Source organism: Octodon degus, unplaced genomic scaffold (genome assembly GCF_000260255.1).
Source record: "Octodon degus isolate 3935 unplaced genomic scaffold, OctDeg1.0 scaffold00344, whole genome shotgun sequence".
NCBI lineage: Eukaryota > Metazoa > Chordata > Mammalia > Rodentia > Octodontidae > Octodon > Octodon degus.
The window spans coordinates 916,685-917,081 of NW_004524920.1; the positions used below are offsets into that span (position 1 = coordinate 916,685).

Consider the following 397-nt stretch of genomic DNA (forward strand, 5'->3'; position numbering starts at 1 on the left):
CCAGAATTCGATCCCCAGCCCCATGTGCTATGCCTGCTGGCCCTGGAACTGGATGTGGTGGTGCACACCTGTAATCCTATCACTCAGGAGGTTGAGATTTTTTTTTTAATCTTAAAAAATTTTTATTTTATGTACAAAGAGTTTTCATGGTCTCTTTCATTGAGCATCTGTATGGCCTGGATAATCCAGCAAAGGAAGATCATTTAGTCCAACTTGATGAAGCCGATGTCCTTCATGTACTGACGGAAACACTGGCGGCACATGTTCAGCCCGTATTTCCGGATCAGACCATGTCAGTTCGAGCAGACGTGGCAAGAGTGGGAGCCCTGGCCAAATTTCCTCGGGTGGCTCTAGTAGAGTTGCTGGTGACCCATGTTGCTTCCAGAGGTACAAGGAG

At 47.1% G+C, this 397-nt stretch overlaps 1 pseudogene; it reads right to left on the reverse strand.

Annotated features, from left to right (window-relative positions):
• Nucleotides 1–203: 203 nt before the first annotated feature.
• LOC101583895 lies at nucleotides 204–397 on the reverse strand (annotated as a pseudogene).